We start from the raw sequence: 21,385 nt of genomic DNA on the forward strand, positions 1-21,385 counted from the left end.
GAGTCAAATGTGTGTTGATTTACGGGGGATCTCTCTGGGTCTGAACATGCAAAGACAGCTGTGTGAAAGAGGGTCTTATGAAAAACCCCATCGAAAGAAGAATAGATAATAAAATTGATGGACTATGCAGAAATGGCGAAGCTGACCAGGAAAATCTGGCACCGAGAGTACAATAAATTTAGTAAAGAATGGCATAACTTTATAGAGTACATCAAAGATCACTGTAAACAATTAAAAACGTTAGCAGGGTTGACATAGCACTTGTAATTTATAACGACAAAGGAGAAAAATGGAAATGTAATAATTTAGGTAAATGTAATTAGCTGCATTTAGGTAAATGTAATTAGCTGCAAAAAGGAAGGAATTTTTTGGAAGCCAAATACTATGGTATTAATGTAAACAAGTGTGTGTGTGTGTGTGTGTGTGTGTGTGCGTTTGTAGAAAATTGTTTTTGTTTTGAATTTTGAAAAAAATATATATTTATTTTTTTTTAAAGAGTGGGGGTGTCCTGCAACTTCAAATTGCAGATTTGACAGCTTGAATGTTTTTAAACCTGCTGGGGCGGGTGGGCATGTGGAAGTCCAAGAAGTAAACCTAAATCTGTATATAGCATGTAGGAGATCTTCTTTCTGTGTCATTCACTGCATGTATGCTACAAGCGTATATCCAGAACATGGGGGAAACCCCATGCAGTTAAAAGGATAACTGCATTGGAAATGGCACATTTTTTTAGTAACCACTTTTCTATACTCCGTGGATACAAAATGTTGGAATGTGGCCACTGAACCTAAATGTTTCAGCATTGTTAATTTATCAAAATGTGAAGCCTCTGCTTGTGAAATCCTAAGGGGAGAAACATTTCCTGAAAACCTCTACTTAACTTGGAAAAAAACCCCAACCAGGCTGTTTTTCAGTTCCCTCGCATGACCTATAAAGGGATGGAAGTGAGAAATGACAGGTTGGAAGCAGACAAATTTTATATACTGTGGGACCCAAGTGGCATGGGGTTTTCTCATAGACTAGGGCACCTTTTATCTTCAGGTCTGCAGTTCACATGAGGGTCAGGCTGGCAGCGGGCAAACTAATTTTCTGCAAGCAGATGGTTAGTGACCTTTGCAAAGGGGATCGGTGCTTTTAGCCTATGGACTTAGCGGGCAGCATTTTCCTCCAGAGTGGTCAGTAAAGGCTACCCTAGTCGGCAATCTGAATGCTAAGGTTAAGGCTGCATCGTGTGAACTTCCCTACTGCACTAAATGCTTATTCTTCCAGGACATTAAGGAAGGACATCCTTAGACACATTAGTACTCACAACAGTCCAAAATCTCCCCCACTCACACTTCTGCTAATGCTTCCTTTTCGACCTCACTGTCCCCGCAAAAAAGTAATTTTAAAATAGCATGATGTAGCCAAAACTTTTAAGTCCCATTTCCATGGGAGATCTGAACTAAGTGTCCTGCAACTGGGTGCCCTCTTCTGGTTAAGCATTCTGTTGTTGACCTGGGTGTTTTCAATGGAAAAGGATGGAGCTATTGCCAGATACCATGTCATCAATGTCAATAATCTCCATTTTGAAGTTTCTTCAGATAAGCAGTCAGCCCTTCACATAGCCCATTAGCAAAGAAGCAACAAAGGCAGAACAATGCAGGCTGTCATGGGAAATAATAGCAAAAGCAACCTCTTTTCCTGATGCCTAGATTCAAATGTGCAGTTTTTGGAGAGGCGAGCTGAAGCACTCAAATGTGCAGCCTGCAGAAGCTTTCCTTATTTACCCCCTGCTGCAAGACTTCATTCCAAAATGACAACTTGCACAACACATGAAAAGTGTCACTCACGGCACAATATTTCAGGGTATGTAAAAATTTCATATGGAAGCACAATATCCCAGGGTCTGAAACTAGGAATCATCGTCCATCAACCTGTGCTGTAAATAATCATTAAATGCAAAATACCCTCTCCTGCGGCGGCATATAATAGCATTGCTGTCCTTTTATAAGCTCGAGTCTGGATCCCAGGTACATTTCAGTCACTAAAAAGTTGCCAATTCATTTCTTTTATGTGTTTTGCTCATATGGAAATGAACAGAAACAGACTCCAACAACACAGAATGGCCATGCTAAGATGAGAGTTGAGCCTTTATTTCTTGGAAAATAATATTCTATTTTTAAATATATATTTTTAGCTACTGAACTGCTGGAGAATTTCAGTCACCCCCTGGAAAAATACTCAGCAAAATGGCCTCACCATTTGCACCACCCATGATTTTTAGATGTAACTGTGGATCCAGTTTTAATATTGTTTTGTAATATTGTTATGCACCACCCCAGTCTTCAAGCAGTGCGAGATTCCAGGGGTACCAGGTGTGCATACCAGGGTTTATGCTCCCTTTCGGACAATGAGATACAGTGGAGACTGTGGTGTTTTTATGCTGTATGGTTTATATACAACCTGTGCCTACTCTGGAGGGGGCTCTGAGCATCACATCCGAATCAGTGCCAGCTTCTTCCAAAGGAAGCAGCATCCCTGCCCTGCAGTGTGCCTGTCCCCAAGAATGGTCACATCCCACCTGTTCTATCCTTGCTAACCTAAGCTCTGGTCATTTGTAACACAGAGAAGCCCCACTCATCTGCATTCTCACACCTGGTTCTTTGATTCTAAAGGATCATTAACCCCAGGTTCAGAACAGCCTTTACCAAAGGTGTCATGGGCTTTGAAGATGCTCAAACTCAGGATGAAAGGGGGAAATGTGCTAAGAGGAAGGCATGCTTGGCAAACCCTCACCGTCATCAATTTCCACACAGAAACCTATGTCCCCACTGCGGAAGGACGTGTGGATCCAGAATTGGCCTCCGTAGTCACTTACGGACTCACTGTTAAGATCATGTTCATGGAAGACAATCTTACTCGGCTACAAGTGATTGCCAAAGAAGATTTTAGGAGGAAGCAATAGGCTTAGCCTTTACTCTATCTAGTCACCCTCTCTCAGCTCTTCTAATATGTACTAACTAATATGAACTATGAACTAATATGAACTAACTATAGAGTTTCATTTAACAATTTGTTTCGGATGCAAAAGGTCAAATCCCAGGTAGAGATGGGAGAGAATCCTGTCTGAAATCCCAGAGAGCTACTGCCAATCAGGGTAGACGATACTGATCTTGATGGACCAATGGTCTGGCTCAATATAAGACAACTTCCTTTGTTCCTGTGAAACAATGTTATCTTCACAACTATAAGCTTAGGCTGAGCAATAGTTACTGACCCAAGATCATCCATTGTGTTTCATGGCTGAGCAGGGAGTTGAACCCATTCAGCACCTTAACCATTACAGCACACTGCCTCAGAGCATGGGGGAACCAGGTTTATTTTGCTTTGTTTAAGCATTTATTAGCTACATTCTCGGTCCCCAGTGCAGAATCCAAAAGCGGCACTCCGGTTAAAACAAAGAAACAATTGCAAACCGTGAAAGATGCACAAAATGGCAGAAATACAAAATCACCCATAAGCAGCCACAGTCAGAACAGAAGAGAAGAGAATAAAGCAAATTCAAAACAAACACAGCAGTTAAACACACATTCAGTTTTCCATTAGGAAACCCATTTGAAGAAAGCCATCTAATAATAACTTGACTTTAGAAAGCCATCAGCATGCGGGCCGATGGAAGCCCCACTAGCAAGAGCATTCTATTATGTGGTTGTCTCGGCAGAAGAAGCCAGGCTATGAAACCCCTGCAGTCTTCCCCTCCCAAAAGGGCAGGATGCATTGCAGAACCTTCACTGCAGATGCAAGGAAAGAGGAAAGTGCATCTCAGAGATGCTCCCCGAAGTCCGCAGGCCTCAGATAAGTCTGAAAAAGTCAGAACCAGCACTTTAAATTGAGCCTAGAAGCAAAGTCAGAGAGCTTGAGCTAAAATAGGAATTGTATGCTCTTTGAGACTCGTCTCTGTCTGGAGGAAGGCCACAGCTTCTAACCGTAGCTTCCAAGCCACCTTCAAAGGTTAAAGGCAGCCCCTTTGGCCTGTGCTTGCAATGCCTATACGGAAAGAAAGTGATTTATTGGGTAGAACAGAGGGCACAAGTGAGAGAGGTGGCATACAATCCCTCCAACCCAAATGAGTTTTTCTTCTCAGGCCCACAGTACAATGAACAGCTAGATCAATAACTGAGTGGCAGGAATTGTATGCTGAATGCCCCTTGATCCGAGATACATATTTTTAGAATATTATCAAGAATTTGTATCAACTAGTATCCTGCTTCTGATCTTTCGATGCTGGGGGTGGGGAGAGGAAGCAGCTGCCAGTACAAATTGTTTGACTGATTCAAAAAAGCAAGCAAACAAAAAGCTCTTGAGGGGTGTTCTTCACAATGGAGAGATGCCTCACTGACTCATCTTCCATAGGGCATCTTTTTTTATGCTGTGGATCTGGCATGCACTGTTTTTTTTTGCAGAATGTGAGATAGTAGCTTTGGGCTACGTTTTCTAAAAGAACAGATTTTTAAGTGCAAACAACAACAACAACAACAACAATAATAATAAAACAATATCTTTTGCTTCTATCTAGTAGAGAAAGAGTAATCATGACTGCATTACAAGTTGCCAGCAAGAATTTTGAGTGAAGACGTGGAGTCTCCCCACATTATGTGGAAAACTCATGTGGTTAAGATACTATCTCATTCAGTAGTTTAGTGAAGTTGCAAGACCGAGGTTCTCTCAGGCTGCAGTCCTACACAGTAAGCCTGTAGCTTATGTGGGAGTTACATTCCAGAGATGGTGCCTAAAGCCAAAATCCCTTATAGTCAAAGCACCTGGGATGTAATGGTGAGTAGGATTGCCAAACTCTTTTTTCCTAGATGTCTGCCCCCTTTCCACCCCCCTTTTATTTTATTATTAAAAAAATTGCCAAGCATGTAAAGTTAAATGTGCACAACTTAAATGTGCCTAAATGGGCTTATCATATACTGACTTGCTTGTCTAAGTCATATGTATGACAGAGGGAGATATGCACTTGCGTAGATATATTCGTGTGGCTGCATACATGTGAAATCTGTGCATGAGAGTCTGTGACTGAGTTACATGTGTGTCTAGTCTTATGCCTGAGTTAAGTGGGTGGGTTTAGGACAATCAGGAGTTGGCTGGGGACACACTTTGAGCATTGCCCACACATCACCGCATGTAGCTTACCAGAGTGTTGCCCATCTTTCTCTGTGAGGAAGCTTGTGAGCATCTGGATTGTGTGGCGCACTTAAACACACATTTTCCTCACGATTATCCTACTCACGTGTAACACGTAAAGAGACCTATTGATAACTATAAACATGGGGTGTTTTAGAACAGAGGCAGCCCATCTATGGCCCTCCAGAAAGTAGCAGACTTTGAGCTCTCAAGTATCAGTGGCACCCTGTGCGACACAAAAAATTAGTGCCTCCTCACCTCTTGGGCTCCATTTTACAGCATTGTTTTGGTGCCCCCTGAAGCATGGTGCCCAGTGCTACCCTAAAACTGCCTCTGCTCCCGATGTTGCTGAACAGCTACCACCAGTACCTGCTCCTTTTATAGGGCCTTGGACCCTACCTCAATCTCCTTGCTGGCCTAGTTTGAGATGGTCAGGTGACTGCTTGCTCTGAATTAAGGCCTCACCATCCCTTTCACCTGGTGATGTCTAGGAGTTAAACCAGGAGTAGAAGTTTCATGTGAGGAAAAACAATAATAATTCCCCATCTGCTGTCTGAGCTGGGGGTTATGCGCCTTAGTTTTAAGTCAAGGCTAGAGTGCCATGATCGTCTAACTTTAAGAGGATAATACTCTTAAAGTATTAAGATAATACACATAAAGATAATGAGGAAGGGTTGTAGCTCAGTGGGAAAGGAAGCTCCCTCCCTCCCGGTTTGTCGCTGTCGCGCTGCCAGCAGAGGCTCTTGAAAGTGACTTGTGGAGAAGATGGCACTGGCTGAGGTGAGCTCCTGGGAACATGGAAGGGGAAATGGCTGCTGCTGTTGCTGCTGAGTGGCTAGACTCGCTGTCCTGCTTCACCTGCCCGGTGTGCCTGGAGGTGTTCAAGAGCCCTGTGAAGGTGCCCTGTGACCAGGCATTCAAGGAGTGTCTTAAGCCAAAAGAGCCAGTTTGTGGAGTTTGCCACAGTACCCTGTCTCATGGCAGCAGAGCTTTCGAAGTGGAAAAGCAAATTGAAATGACAGTGGTAGAGAATCTGCTTTTCATGCTGAAGCTTCCAGGTGCCTTCCCCGGCACCTTCAGGCAGAACTGGGAAAGATGTTGTGGTGATCACACAGGGTCCCTGGACGTTTGACAGTCTATTGATCTCTGTGCCACCACTGTGATTGCTTCCCCGCTGCCACCAACCCGGTTCTCTCAGGTACACACAGAGTCCAGACAGTTGTTAACATTAAATCAAATAAGCAAGTTTATTTTATAAGCCTTAACAAGTTTATGGTTTCAGATAATTTTTCTTGTCAGTTTCTTAATCTTAGTTTCTATACTGGTTTATACCTTTCCTAAATAACTGCTAACTGATTATCCCAACTGTCTATCTGACTCCTCCTATCAGTTCCTCTCACTCTCTCACAACACAACTCGACCAACCCACAGACTTATCCTCCCTCTTCCTTCTCCAACTCCCAACTGACTTCCCAACAACTCCAACTCTAACTCCTCCCCTTGGGTTCCCACTGGCCAATCACTTCACACTCATTTAACCCTTTCCTTATGACCCACCTAGGAGGGCAAATGCCACAGATGTGCTGCCTGAAACTCTTGAGAGCTTCTGCCAATCTGTGCAGACAATGCTAATCTAGATGGTCCATTGATCTGGCTCAGTACAAGGCAGCTTCCTATGTGCCCACGTTCTGGAGAATTTAGCAAAGTGTGGCAGTTCTCAGTAAGAGGAACACCTGGGCTCCGGCAGCCCCATGTCTGCAACAAGGTCATTTGATTCTGCTCCTTCCTGCCCTAGGGCTGTTTTCTGCAGTGGGCCTTCTCCTCAACAACCACTTTCCTGTGATAAAAGGGATAAGGTTAATTCAGGGATGAAGTTAATTTCATTAAGCATGAATTCTAGAGCAAGATTTCCCCAGGTGAAGAATGCTTTTAGTTCTCAAGTGGATTGTAGTGAACAGGCCTTGACCTTAACATTCTCACATAATTCCAGTCCTTGTCCTCCTCTCAGGAAACCATGACCTCTCATGATTCTCGTCAGATTCCAAACAGCTGAAACACCTCATAGCTGGCCCATGACAGTATCTCAGATGCAAAGGACTGACTATTCACAATGGCCCATTCTAAGTAAAATAAAAATTCTTAGTACCATTGGATTAGTCTCCAGAAACCTTGATAATTCCGGACACAATCTGTTGTGCCCTGGAGAGAACTTCCTCATTAATTCTTGCCACAATGTGTCGGTAACGCAACAGGGTAGTGTTCTGGATGTTATGCTGAGAGAGGAAAGGCAGAAGTTATCATTAAACATCTGCTAGATTTACTAAGAAAATTGCTTGAATTCTGTAGCATGGAGACATTGGAGGTTTAATTGATAAAAGTGAACTAATACTGGGAAAATAAGTCTTGTTCACAAGACTCTAGAACTTGAAAAAGAAGAAGACAATGCACGTACTTTTGTAACCTAAGAAAATCTTTAATAACAATTATCTTTTCGCAAAAATCTCTACCCTATATTTTTATTTTAAAAAATATTATTATTATTTTGAGCCACCCCTCCCCCAAATGTATATGCAGTGTTGCATCACAAGACATCACCCCCCAAGAGGAATTCTTATGGAGTGGGGAGATGACATCTGTCAAAACAGCTCCCCTGCTACTAGGACTCCAGGGAGCAGCAAAAATTCTGTTTATAGTTAAGACTCAAAGGGATAAACACCAACAGCAGGAAGTGCTACCTATCAACACACACACACACACATTTACAAAACCCACCCCCAAACTCACCATTGTGAAGGAAGATTTTGCCTTAATCCTAACTAACATCCTTAGCCGATTTAAGCAGAGAAAGATTTTATCTAAACTACTCCAGGGGTGACAAGACTGAGGTTTCTGGCATATGCTTCTCATTTTGCTTGAACCATGAGGTCTACCAGCTAGGACTAGGTACAGAGTAGCAGGACCACGTACACTTAGAATTAAGAACAAAGGGGTCCCTGAGCACATACTCGGGTCAGTGAATTGTTTTCATGAAGGGAACTAAGATGATTTCCTATCCATTCTTAAGGAAATCAGCCCTGAGTGCTGACTGGAAGGAAAGATCGTGAAGCTGAGGCTCCAATACTTTGGCCACCTCATGAGAAGATAAGACTCCCTGGAAAAGACCCTGATGCTGGGAAAGATTGAGGGCACAAGGAGAAGGGGATGACAGAGGACAAGATGGTTGGACAGTGTTCTCAAAGCTACCAACATGAGTTTGACCAAACTGCGGGAGGCAGTGGAAGACAGGAGTGCTTGGCGTGCTCTGGTCCATGGGGTCATGAAGACTCGGACACGACTAAACGACTAAGCAACAAGATCATAGTCCTACCATTCAAAAAATAAACTGGTGATGAAGTATAAATTCCCATTTTGGACATAACGACTAACTGTGGTTTCATTAAACCAGTATGTAAGGAAGGAGGAAGGGGGAGACAAGGAGCGGGGAGGGAGTGTGCCTAACTATGGTTTGGCAGGCTGCGGATCAAAACTGAGCCTGAGTATTTTATAAACTGTTAGGCAATAATTTGTCCGTTAGGCTATGTTTGCCTTTGTAGACCATAAGGTGTGAAAGTCTGGTTTATCGCATGATAATCTTATGCAGAAGTTATTCTCTGCAACTATGTAAAATCTGGATGGGCATAAGAAAAAGATCAATCTTATAAAAAAAAATCAGATAGATTAGGAATATTTTCAATACATATCTTCAGTACTCCTCGGCATTATTTGCCATCACATCAGTAAATTTAAGGGAGAGAAATGGACTTTGGAATCTAAGTTTATGAAATGCTTTATTTTGTGGACACACAAAAGCTCCATTTTGTCCTATTCCACTCCGAAAGTAATAAACTGTGCAGGAGGTTTAAAAGGAATCAAGAAAATCATGCACAGAATTCTATTGGGGAAAAAACATTTTCTGAGAATTATGTGCATGAATTTCTTGGATTATTTTAAACCAGACTAAGGGTTGGTTCACACATGATGCGACCTGTTGCAGCAAGGGTGGCATGCATGTATGAATGAGCCAACAGAATCAACTATCACAAACAGAAATTCTTCTCTCACATCAGCTCAAAGATGAGCTTCTTACTAGAGTCTTCTAACAGCACACCTACACAACCTGTGTTCAACCAAGCCAAATTCAGCTCATCCAACCACGTATAGCTTCCCAGAAGAGGCTGAATAAACACCTAGTTTTTGCCCTTCACTTGAGATTGCAAAAACAAGTACCACACAAACCATAATACTCTGCCAGTGTTCTGTGCTGGGCTTAGTAAAGCTAGAAATCTCCAACTGTTGAGTCATCTAGTGGTGAGAAATTAGAGCCTGCCGCACATGCTAAATGTGACCCATAGTTCTTCCTGAATGCTTTACATTTCTGATGTTATGCCTGAAAAGGCTTTGTTGAAAGGGTTGTCCTCTGTACATTTCTCAATAAAGTCCCTCAGCACTTTTCTTGGGGGGGGGGGCACTCAATGTGGTGAGATGCAACCAGTCCAATTGTAAAAGCAATACTCTAGAAAGAAGCATGGAATGTTCAATTGCTCTGTTCTTCCTTGATATGCTGAAGACATACTACTATATGTGTGTGTGTGCATAGTTCCAAGAAATTATTTTCTCAAAAATATGAGGGGAAAGTGGTTCTCTCTCCAAGTCCTATCCATGGTACGCTCAGAGAGTATATGGTCATTGTAGCAGAGATAGGAAGCTTGTTTAGTATCTAGCTCTGCAATGGAAATCTACTGTGATTGAGGAGGAGGAACATTTAATTGAGAAGAACATTGCAATGCCCGTTCTTACCCACTGATATACAGTGGTACCTTGGGTTTTGTATGCTTCAGGTTACATATGCTTCAGGTTACAGACTCCTCTAACCCAGAAATAGTACCTCGGGTTAAGAACTTTGCTTCAGGATGAGAACAGAAATCGTGCTCCGGCGGTGCGGCAGCAGCGGGAGGCCCCATTAGCTAAAGTGGTGCTTCAGGTTAAGAACAGTTTCAGGTTAAGGGGAGTGGGGATCTCATAAGATTTAAATTCCTTCCTGCTACATGCATACACAGAGTGTTGAAATAAGAATAGCGAAAGCACAGCTAAGAAGATCAAATCATATATATGACTGACACCCTTCTTTGGAAATTAAGCCAATGTCCTGACTTGAACATCCAAAAACTTTACTTGCAGAAACTTACAGATGAATTAAAACATAATGTTTACAGTCATGTGTTTCTCGAAGCATGGGCTTACAGTCTCTTCTTCTAACTTCCAAACAACTGTATTGTCCTCCTCCGAGAGCTCAGCACTCAGCCTACTGTATCTCATCCCGTGCAACTCTTATGAGAGATTTCCACTTTTACCTTCTCCTGTAGCTTTAATCTCTTTCTTTAAGCAGAAAAAATGCACTCCAACACTCTATTCAACTTAGCAGTGTTCACAGTGGATTTCAAAGCACAGCCATCCTGCTTCACATAGAATGGAATCTCTCCTTCATGAGGTACCTCCCATGTGACCAACATTAGTCAATCACATGAGGATGACTAGAGAACTCTCTAGAATTCACTTACCAACCAGTCAAATTTAAACACATAGTAATGCATACAAGCATTTACAATTTCAGTGAATTAAATTACTATACTTAACACACATTAGGTCCTTGTAGCAACACTCTGAGCTGTTTTATGACCTTTTCATTACATCAGCGTGGAATTCAAGAAGCCCCAAATGCAGTGATTTATAAGTTTGTAATATATGAAAATGAAACAATTTTTAGCATTGCTGCTCATAATCAAATACCTATTTAATTAAGTATATATATATACAAAAGTATCCTGATGCCAAACCTGACAACTTTCTTACCTCTCTGTCAGATGGTCTGCTCTGTCAGATGGTTGGAGGAGCTTGCCCAGGCATTCTTCCACCAGCAACAGATTGTCCAAAGCACAAATTATTGCCCTGTAACATTGAATGAGGAACAGCTGCAAAAAGAGGAATGATAAAAAAGTAAAAAAAAAAAAAAAATCAATTTATTGGAAGAGAAGACACACACATGTAGACTGAATGATCTCATGAGATTTTGCCCTGAGGCAAGTTGGATGGCATTATTGATAACAGGTTCTTGCCAAGAGACAAACTATATTTTGCCACTGAGGAGGCAACTAGGGATGTTCTGTTCAGAAAATCTTGATGTCAAGCTTATTCACATGGATTTTTCCTCTAATTTCTCTCTCACTCCTTGATCCTGAAAAGGTAGTTATTTTTCTTGCCAGTTCTACTAAAAATATGAACAACTCTTGCATATTGTCGGCATTTGTGTACACATTCTTATACAGTGGTACCTTGGTTTAAGAACAGCTTAGTTTATGAACAACTTGAATTAAGAATGCTGCAAATCCGGAAGTAGGTGTTTTGGTTTGTGAACTTTGTCTTGGAATAAGAACATGTTTCGCTTCCTGTTGAGTGTGGTCCATTTGTAAATTGAGTCCCCACTGCTACGGGAAAGCATGCCTTGGTTTAAGAACGCTTTGGTTTAAGAACAGACTTCCAGAACAGATTAAGTTCATAAACCAAGGTACCGCTGTATGTATATTACAGGACTATTTTATATACAGATTTCCTAAAGTAACCAGCAGTTAAACAGATAGTGCAGCAATGCATGTCACTTCCTTATTGAGAATGCCTGCCGGAAGGAGAAAACGAGGTGCAAAGAGCCAGAAGATCATTATTGGAACTCACAATTCCTCTAAAACAAAGAATCAGCAGAGAGCCAACGCCATCTTCCCTGGCTCAGAAACAGAGCGGGTTGAGGAAGCCAAGAAAACGGAGCAAATAGAACAAACAGTGAGTAACAACGTTGGGGGAACCTCACCCCCCCCCCTTAAGGAGGATGACAATGACCCGACCCCCCTCCTCCCAGAAAAAGCTAATCCGTCCAAAAGGGCAAGAGCAGGAGCAGGAGGGATTCCTCCCACTCCTAACGCCGACCCACCCATGCCTCTGGAACAAGATATCAGAGGAGCCTGCTTTCAACCGATTCCGGATACATACCCCTACCAAGAGATTTGCATGTTGTCTGCAGAAACTATGGTTCTGGTTCTCCAAAGGTGGGGTATAAATAAAAAATGATTATTATTATTATTATTATTATTATTATTATTATTATTATTATAAAAATCTGAAGGAAATAAGAGAGGTGAAATCACACAGGTGTTCTGGGAGGGAATTTCTTATTTGATATTTATTCCAAGTTATCATAAAATTCCCAACATATGAGGATAGTAGATTTGTAGACTCATGAAACTAAGCTGGCAGAAGACGACTGTGTAGATGTATTCATTTGTAGCTTTGGAAAACAACCTATTTAGTCCAACCACTAGTGTCAGAATAGAACCATGATGCATTTGCGCTTGTCCACTCTTGTGAAGTGAAAAAGCAAAATACATCCCACTGCCACTCTTGACTAAAGAGCCTTTGCAAAAAGAAAAAAAAGAAATACAGAAAACTGTTGCCCAAAGTTGCATATTCTGTCTAAAGAATTGTGATGTTAACATATATGAGAGAGTGCTGGAGGGGAAATAGTTAAATAGGTTGCACAGACAGGACCCAGGGGGGTGGAGTCAGTGGGTTTATAAAACCAGTTCTGGGAGGAGTTCTGGGAGGAGTTGGTTGGGAGTTATTGGTGGGCAGTTGGTTGGTTTTCATGGGTTGGCTGGTTGGGAAAGTCAGTTGGTAATAGAGAGACAGTTAGGGTCGTGGGTTCTTGAATGTGGGGAGGTAGAAGAGACAGAGAAAGGAAAATAAGACTAAGAAAGTAAAGAGCAACAACGTTTGGAATGCTGTAAAAGTTTTGTTTGTGTCTGAAATAAAAAACACTCTTCTTTATTAATTGAAAAGCTGACTGAGACTGAAGTGATTTTACCAGGGAGGACCTGGTTGGTGGCAGTGGATTAGTGGTGTACGGGTCAATAGTCCGTGAGACAACCAGGGGCTCCGTACGAATGCCACCAGAATGTCAGAGTATTCTGACCCAAAAAAAAGCAACCCCAGAAAAGGGAGCAGAAGTTGCCATTGTTTGCTTATTTGTCCCATGCCCAGAATGGAAATCAATCCAATAAATATGATTGGTATTCACTGTTGTTGCTTTCAGTCCACATATTATACATACAGCAATTCACTACAGTCCTCTCTAATTGTATTATGTTTCCTTTGCAATTACATGAACAGGGAGGAATAAGGCAAGGACAGTGTCAATTACAGAATTAATTACCTAAGTTTTGCCACAAAGGACAAGGAAACGAAAAAACATGTTTTTTGAAGGAAGACAAACTGCAGTGGGATGAAAACTGCACTGCATATGATGACTGCAAAGCAGTATGGGAAATGGTGGCTTCTGATATCCCTGATTCTATCATGCTTTATGGAAAGCCTGCCCTAGTGTTGTATTGTGAGTAGCCAGAGAGGAGATTCTAAGATGGCGTCAGCCTGACATCATAACTGCCTAAAGATTCAGCTGCTTTTATGGTAGCCATCTGAGAGGCTGCACTCATTGCATTAAAAATGGCGCTTCCTTCTTTCAACTGGGAGTTGAGAGTAGGAGTTCATCCAGACTTCCACGTGTCCTACCTCTCTCCTCCAGGAAAACCCAATCTTTATTGTAGAATTGGAGCGAATGTCAATTGGCTTTTCTGCAGGCGGACATTTGCTCCGATTCAGTGCTAAAGAGTTTTTTTTTCTTGGGGAAAGTAGTAGGACAAAGAGAAGTCTGCTTTTTATGCAAAGGTCAAGAAGAAATGTAGATGAGCCCTTGGTTACATTGTCTGGCTATATAGGAATTGGCAGGAAAAAAAGAGTTATATGATTCCTAGCGGTGTCTGTCAAGAGGATTTCTGAAGGAGAATCTCTGTATTATGTACTGCTTCAATGCTTTTAACCTAGTAGTGTCAAACTAATAAATAAAGTTCTTGTTTCTCTTACTGGGCTTAACCTCTGCCAAGGAAGTCATGGAGTATCTCCAGAGAAAGAGCAGCATTCACTCATGTGAGCTCCCCTCTGTAATCTGACTTGGCACAGGTCTACCACCTCAGTGAGAACTAAGGCTTTGAAAACCTGTGCAGTTTTCTCTCATTCCACCCAATGCGTTGAACTTGCCTGCCAACTTCATCAGGCGGCTTCCACTGACCTTCGGCAGGGGATGTTTCCTCAAAGCCTTTTCCTCTTCTCTGAATTCTTGAAAGAGGAAACCTTGTCAGAGAGGTAGAGCAGGGGTTTCGCTCCAAACCGTTGAAGCTGTTGGAAAAGAAATCAAGCATTCCATCGCCTAACAGGGATGGAGAACCGTTTTTCCATCCCTCTAGTCTAGTCCAATGACTGCATTCAGTGGTGGACAACCTTCTGGGATAGGGCAACAAAGGTCACATTTACCTTTGTACAGGGGGTTACAGTCTGGATGCACAAATGGATTTCCAAGATGGTTACTTGCTAAAATAACCAGTATAAGGTTTGAAACAAAATATTTAGAAGTAAAGGTTTGTATCCAGTGTAGTGCTAAGTAAGTGCTCTGTCAATGAAAGGATTCCCATCTGGGCAGCAGGATTCTCTTTCCCCTTTTGTATCTGGTACGTGCCCCATGCCCTCTCCCCATGCTCCAGAGTGTTGGAGGAAAACGTAGAACAGATTTAGGGGGTTCACAGGGAGAGGAGATGGAGTTAACTCCTGTTGAACAAGAAGAAATCCTTGCGCTGATGGGATGCTTAATAAATGCTGCACAGGATACAAATCACTGTGAGACTGGTGACTTCTTAAAAAAGGGCCTTTTCATTGGCCGTGCTGTGCTCACAAAATGGCTTCCCCAGAGAAGCTCACCTAGCACTCACAATATAATTTTTAGGGGCCTGAGTTAAACCTCCGTTTCTCAAGTTTTTAATCAGAATCCGTCCGTCACTTTAGGGGTTTTTGTTTACACCAGTTTCCTCTTTGCTGGGTTTCATGATGATTTTAAAGTGGTTTCAGATGATGTGTTTTATGTTTTATGTGTGGGGGGTTTTTTTTGGTGGTGGGGGGGGGGTTGTTGTCTTTGTTTATTTTATCTTTCTTCAAACTTCCCCACCCCCTTTCCCCTTTGTATTTTACTCATAGCTTTCAACATTTTCCCCTTATTCTGAATACGATTCCTCGCAAGAAAAGGCAAAAGTTGACAGCTATGATTTCACTGTCCAGAGGACATGGTTGGATGACTTGGATTATGTATGTAATGAATGATATTAACAAGGGAAGAGAGAGCTGAATAAAATAATAGTTTGCCACATCCTGGAATTTAGAGAGACACTCGCAAACCATTAAATTAATGATTTTAAGAGAAGGCTCCTGAAGCATACCAAGACTCGCCGGATGATAGGGTGGACTTTCTTTTCTGCTGGTCAAGACCTCACTTTACTCCCCTGTACCATCAAACTTCCCCATCCCTGCTAAGCCACTCTAACTCTAATCCCACTTCTGCACCAAATACTTTGATATCATAATAATATTCATCTAAGTTTCACCCAAGGTATTGTGGTGCTTCAAAAATCCAGCGTTGCCCAGGATATGAGAGAAAATCACATATGGGATTAAATGTTTGAAAATAATTGTGCCTCGCAGAAATCCCGCTGATACCTGCTAACTGTCTTTAGGACCAGTGCAGATTTGTTGGTACTCATGGCGTGCAGAGTAATTTCAGAAAGGGCTAGGAGGCAGATATCATCTGATCCTAGATTCTACAGGTGGGAAAAACAGATATGTGGCTCCGGTAAGAGATAAGGAAAGAGGGGAGTTATTCCTACAGCAAACGAGAGAAGAAAATAGATACTGTCGCATAAAAAAAACACCCATAGTGACTTACTACATCTTGTTCAACAGAATCATATGTCCTTATACTGCCCTTCATTTGAATAGGTATTCCATCCATAGAAGGGGAGTCTCCAATTTGATTCTAATATTTTTCCCCAGATACCTTCTACCATTCCTTCCAGGCAATGTGCTCAACCCCTGCATTACTGTTTATTTGTTTTTAGAAGGCCTTGCAGAATATGTTTAAGTAACACCAGTAAGTGGGGCCTTTAGGATCTAATAGTGCTGCATTTATTAACTTTGTGGTATAGAAGTTGGAAATTAAATTGCTCTGTGGAAGTTATAGCTAGTGTACTCTTAATACGTAAGCTATAGAGTGGAGAAAGGAAATGTGGTTGTATGAATCAGTCCCAAAGTCACATATAAAGTTGATTATTTGATGGGTACAGAGTTGTGACTGTGTATCTATTAGCCTCAACTTGATGGCTTACAAACTGGCAAACCAATCTAAAACTTTTCACCAATAGTAAAAGTTAATATATCCCTCAAATAAAACTATTCACCACCTGTTATGGAGATCCATCTTGAAAGGGCTGAGATGCAGTCTGACTGTTAACTGCTTTTGGCTTTACCAAGACTTAAAGCATATCCTCTTTGTGACATCACACGTGACATCAGAATGGCATATTTGCATTCAACCTAGACTATCTCCATGCCAACAGCAATGACCTGCAAACTTCTGCAAGCAAGTAACCATCAGCCTGACTACCCAGTGGTTTCTATCTAGACTATTGGATGTTCATTTTTTGCTCTCATAATTAAAGCCTGAAGAAGAGCTTTGTATAATCTGAAAACCTGCTTCCACTGTTAAAGAAAACTAATTGTCAGGGACTAGGCAGAGGAGGAATGGTGGAGACCACCTCCCCATCCTGATCCTTCTAGGGAGGAGGAAGAAGAAGATGACAGTATAGATTTACAACAGGGGGTTGAGGGAGGTAGCAGCTCAGAGGCAGATGAGGGGAAAAGTTGGGAAATCATGGGAGAGCCAGAACAACACCCGGCTGACACATTGTCATTAGAAAGCATGCCAGACCCTCCACCTCCCAGAACCCAGAGAGCCTTAAAAGTAGGAGAGCAAAGAGCTCAAAGACAGAGGGCACTTAGCAGCACCCATAAAGGAGGTGATATTGATGATGAATGAGGAAGTGGGAGAGATGGGGGGGGGGGTTGGAAATTCACTTGGGACAATGCCATTATCCAAGAGGCTGGTTCTATAGCCTCTCTCTGTAAAGATTGAAATAAAAAAGATGGTAAGAAACTTTTCCTTGTCTTTATACTTTCCTGGGCAAGCAGCTGGGAGCCGCTGACAGCATCCTGACACTAATGATGTAATTTCTCTTCTTGTGGGTATTAATACTCAACCATCAGTTCACTTACACAAAAAGAATATAGCAATGCATTATTGCTTGTGTCCAGGATAATCCTTTGGTCCTACATTGTGATCTGAATATTTCTTCTTACTTCTTCTGAGTGCCTTTGTTTTAAGGGGATATTCTCTATAATATGAAAGCCATTGCAGATCATACAAATATTGCTGATGCAGTTTAATCTTACATACAATCGCAAAATCAATGTGCATCTTCTCTGAACTCCCGATGGTAGAGTTCCTAGGATCACAGAGCTCATAGGTCAATATCCAAGAGAATCATTTCAGATGAGATGATAAGTGGGAGAATGGGGATAGAACATGATTGACGTCTACCTCCTGTTCTCCTGAGCAGATTTAGAATTCCTTCCAGTTTGCGAGTTAAATTTATTTGTCTACATCACAGGAAGGTTGTGCATCTTTCCTTCAGGTGAGATATGGAAGAACAATACTGGAGGAGATGGAAAAGCATGAGGAACAGGAGGAAGTCAAAACAGAGAGTTCTTACCCTTCGTACTCCCTTTGCAGCCTCATGAATCAGGCAATTCTAGATTGCCAAGAAAAAGTGTTGGGGGAACTTAAATATTGTTCCAGAAAAGATGGAGCCCATTATAAGCAAGAAGGAGAAGCAAGCTAGCAATCTTCTCTAACACTGGGGTTTTCTTCAACAACCAAGCCATTTGATTGATACATAAAATCTGTTAAGTGAGTTCAATTATATTTAAGTAGTTTCCCTGCTCTTGCCAAACACTCATCCTCATGTACACTTGCTAGACTTTGCAGGCACTTTTTTATGATTATTCATCCTGATGTCCGCAAATGGAACTCTATTAATGCTCATTTCAAAGGCCACTGTAAATTCAGACACATATAAACACCACACACAATGCTGAGCTTGCAGAACCGCTTATACATCAGACTATTAAGAAATACTTTTTTTTTTTAATTTGAAAAGTAAATCAAGGAACTTTTTAATAGGTTAGGAAGGAAGGCATAAGCATAAATAAGTATCATAGTTTGTCCATTCTTTTAATGGTTTCATTGCCGTCATAAACTAAAATGTTAATAATTTATATTGTGTGTCTTCCTTTTAAAATAAATAAATAAATAACTGCTTACTGAGGAGCTTAACAGTGTATATAGATTGTAATGCGACTGAGGAATTTACAACCTTGGTACTAGGCTGGTTAACATGAGCCAGTGAAAAATAGTGCCATAAAATTTCATTTACCATTTACCACTATGCTGGTCCGAGGCAGCCAAAGCCTCTTTATGTGAGCTCATAAATGGGGGGTTGCTTTTATTATGTGGCTCCATTAACTATGCCATACCCCCCAAAAGGCAGAAGTTATCACCTTTAAATGAATACCCTCATCAGGTCAGGATTTATGTGCATGTATGAAAAAGAAATAAGATATACGTGTGTCTTTTGCACAGATAAACATGGACTTATCAGCATGCAGACAGTAGAAGGAATCCAGTTGTGTAAACCTCAGACAAAAACAGATGGCTTAATGCCTCAGGGTTTCTCCACACTTACCCTTCCTCTGATTTAAAGCTCCACACTGAAGCACTGTGGGGGGTTGTTGTTGTTTCATTGTGTGTTTTTTTTGCTGCGGAGCTTTCCCTGCAAAACCCACTCTTTAAACCTCAACAAGAGCAAGCATCAATCCATGGAAAACTCAAATGGACATTTGCTCCAATTCAGCTTTAATGAGTGGGTGTTTGCAGATAAAGATTGGGGCAAAACAAATAATTAAATCCCAAACTCTGACATGGACCTCTGCCTGGATAAAGTGGGGCAAAAGTAAGTGCGGATAAGATCCTCAGTCAAAAGGAAATTTTCCCAATTCCATCGAATATTCAGGGAATGGGAAAGGAATGTCAGCATCCTTTCTGAAAGAGTGAATGTTGGTTAGAGGCACCATGGAACCTACTAGGAAGGAGATAATGGAGTCCAAGTTGCTTTTGCTATGCTCTGGGTTCCACTGGTAGGATTTCAGAATGCTGGTGATAATGGATTTTGTGCATGTGCCAACCAGCCAACCAACCAACCAAACCCCCTTCAGTATACACACACCCATTTTTTGGGTCTTGTTGTTGTTTAGTCGTTTAGTCGTGTCCGACTCTTCGTGACCCCATGGACCAGAGCACACCAGGCACTTCTGTCTTCCACTGCCTCCCGCAGTTTGGTCAAACCCATGCTGGTAGCTTCGACAACACTATCCAACCATCTCGTCCTCTGTCGTCCCCTTCTCCTTGTGCCCTCCATCTTTCCCAACATCAGGGTCTTTTCCAGGGAGTCTTCTCTTCTCATTAGGTGGCCAAAGTATTGGAGCCTCAGCTTCACAATCTGTCCTTCCAGTGTGCACTCAGGGCTGATTTCCTTCAGAATGGATAGGTTCGATCTTCTTGCAGTCCATGGGACTCTCAAGAGTCTCCTCCAGCACCATAATTCAAAAGCATCAATTCTTCGGCGATCAGCCTTCTTTATAGTCCAGCTTTCACTTCCATACATCACTACTGGGAAAACCATAGCTTTTACTATATGGACCTTTGTTGGCAAGGTGATGCCTCTACTTTTTAAGATGCTGTCTAGGTTTGTCATTGCTTTTCTCCCAAGAAGCAGGCATCTTTCAATTTTGTGGCTGCTGTCACCATCTGCAGTGATCATGGAGCCCAAGAAAGTAAAGTCTCTCGCTGCCTCCATTTCTTCCCCTTCTATTTGCCAGGAGGTGATGGGACCAGTTGCCATGATCTTCATTTTTTTTGATGTTGAGCTTCAGGCCATATTTTGCCCTCTCCTCTTTCACCCTCATTAAAAGGTTCTTTAATTCCTCCCCACTTTCTGCCATCAAGGTTGTGTCATCTGCATATCTGAGGTTGTTGATATTTCTTCCAGCAATCTTAATTCCGGCTAGGGATTCACCCAACCCAGCCTTTCGCATGATAAATTCTGCATATAAGTTAAATAAATAGGGAGACAATATGCAGCCTTGTCGTACTCCTTTCCCAATTTTGAACCAATCAGTTGTTCCATATCCAGTTTTTTGGTGTAAGTTCTTTTTAAAAAATTCTGCCTTTCTGAACCAGTGGTCCTGCACAAGTCTGCAATATTTTGAAAAAGGAACCATTTGGGAGCTTGCTGTGGCCTCCTCACCAACAGCTGCTGCCTGAGGTGGGAACATCACTCTGCCTAACAGTAGGGCGTGCACTGTTTCAGAAATTTTCAAGAAGCAAGCATGATGTTTGGGTTGACAACTGACCACCTTCATTATTGCTAGCCACTTTTGACAGTAAAACAATAGCCATAATGGAACTTACTGCACTTCCTGTTCTTAGCAGGAGTCTTAAATATTTTAGATATGTTCACACAGTTTCTGTGTATTGGATTTTACCCCCTTTCCTCTCTCTAATAGCTTCCCTTATACGTTAATCCCATCTGCTTTTAGCTGGCCTTCGAAATCAGATAGTGATGGCAGAAGGTTAACCTTTACAACAGCATGTGTTTTGTAAACCATTTCTTTCCTGAGAAGCTTAACCTGAGGGGGCAGAGAAGGGGACGTTGAAGAAAGGTGATTTTTAAAAGGTGTACGCTTTCCGAAACCTGTAGAGCAATGCCATGACTGACTGCTTCCAAAGCTAGAGGCAAGATATTCAACATGAAAAGGGAAGGTGGTGTGAATTAACCCATTCATATGTGTAATGGCTGTCTCTGGATGGCAAACATATATCCATCAAACTGAGAAAGTCCACAAGCTAAAAAGTTAAACATGGCCACAAATAAAGTTGATTATTTGGTATCTGTTGTACCGAAGTGATCTTAAAAACCTGGCTCACAAATACACACATATCACTTCTTTCCTTTAAACTTAAAGGAATGTGTGAGAAGACTCTTCTGAAAGAGCATACTCTTTCAGGTGGTGAAAATCCTGT

The 21,385-nt window shown here is 41.7% G+C and overlaps 2 long non-coding RNA genes across 5 annotated transcripts in view; one reads left to right on the forward strand and one right to left on the reverse strand.

Moving 5' to 3' along the window:
* Nucleotides 1–21,385, reverse strand: part of LOC310681652 — a 159,821-nt gene that overhangs the window by 3,186 nt on the left and 135,250 nt on the right. The window contains exons 1-3 of one of the 4 annotated variants that reach the window (XR_014513449.1): nucleotides 16,590–16,667; nucleotides 14,378–14,484; nucleotides 11,059–11,177 (exon numbers count right to left, since the gene is read on the reverse strand). This is a non-coding gene — a long non-coding RNA (uncharacterized lncRNA). Of the gene's footprint in view, nucleotides 1–11,042; nucleotides 11,178–14,377; nucleotides 14,485–15,849; nucleotides 15,924–16,589; nucleotides 16,668–21,385 lie in introns of those variants that run through there. The other 3 variants (XR_014513450.1, XR_014513447.1, XR_014513448.1) reach the window with 3 other exon arrangements.
* Nucleotides 4,562–8,569, forward strand: LOC310681740. The gene is made up of 2 exons (XR_014513570.1): nucleotides 4,562–4,815; nucleotides 7,178–8,569. It is a non-coding gene; the product is annotated as an uncharacterized lncRNA (long non-coding RNA).

Source organism: Podarcis tiliguerta (assembly GCF_965153285.1).
Source record: "Podarcis tiliguerta genome assembly, chromosome: 7".
In the NCBI taxonomy this organism is placed as follows: Eukaryota; Metazoa; Chordata; class Lepidosauria; order Squamata; family Lacertidae; genus Podarcis; species Podarcis tiliguerta.